The following is a 770-nucleotide window of genomic DNA, read 5'->3' as shown; positions in this document are numbered from 1 at the left end:
TTATTCATGACCAAACTAAAGGAAAAACTGATTTTATTTTGTAATATATTTACCAAACCTAAATCCCCCCCCCCCCCTTCAGATATGCAGCATATATGCAGCAGCACACAATAGGACACACCTTAACCCCTTCAGACCCACATTTCTTCACTCCAACATAAATAACAAAGCTGAAAAAAAACATTCTTTTTTCTAACTTAGGTTTTCCTTAGTATTTGTTCATGTCCATTCCAATGAACACCACAACAAGATGGGCTTAAAACATTATAAAAAACTTTATAGAGATAAGGCTGAGTTTTTTAATATAGTAATTACTCAGATATGACATAAACATCTGGATCTGGATTTTTATGAGTCTGTGAACAGTTCTGAACATGCACATACAACGGGTGAAGTAAGAACTGAACACGCCAGCATTTTCCTCAGTAATTATATTTCTATAGGTGCTATTGACATGACATTTTCCCCAGATGTCGGTAAGAACCCATGCAATCCACACATACAACGAAAGCAAACCATAGATGTCCAGAAATTAAGTTATGTGTAATAAAGCGAAATGACACAGGGAACATGTATCGATCACACTTACTGAAATGTATTTATTACATCATTAAAAAAACCTTTGTGGCAATGACAGCTTCAAGACACCTCCTGTATGGAGAAATTGGTCATATGCATTGGTCATGGGTGATTTTGGCCAATTCTTCCATACAAACATGCTCAAATCTTGAAGGTTTCGTGGGCTTCTTCTATGAACCTGTAAGTATAAA

This window comes from Cyprinodon variegatus, unplaced genomic scaffold (genome assembly GCF_000732505.1).
Source record: "Cyprinodon variegatus isolate N-32 unplaced genomic scaffold, C_variegatus-1.0 Scaffold802, whole genome shotgun sequence".
In the NCBI taxonomy this organism is placed as follows: domain Eukaryota; kingdom Metazoa; phylum Chordata; class Actinopteri; order Cyprinodontiformes; family Cyprinodontidae; genus Cyprinodon; species Cyprinodon variegatus.
Note: the sequence above shows the minus strand (reverse complement) of the source record.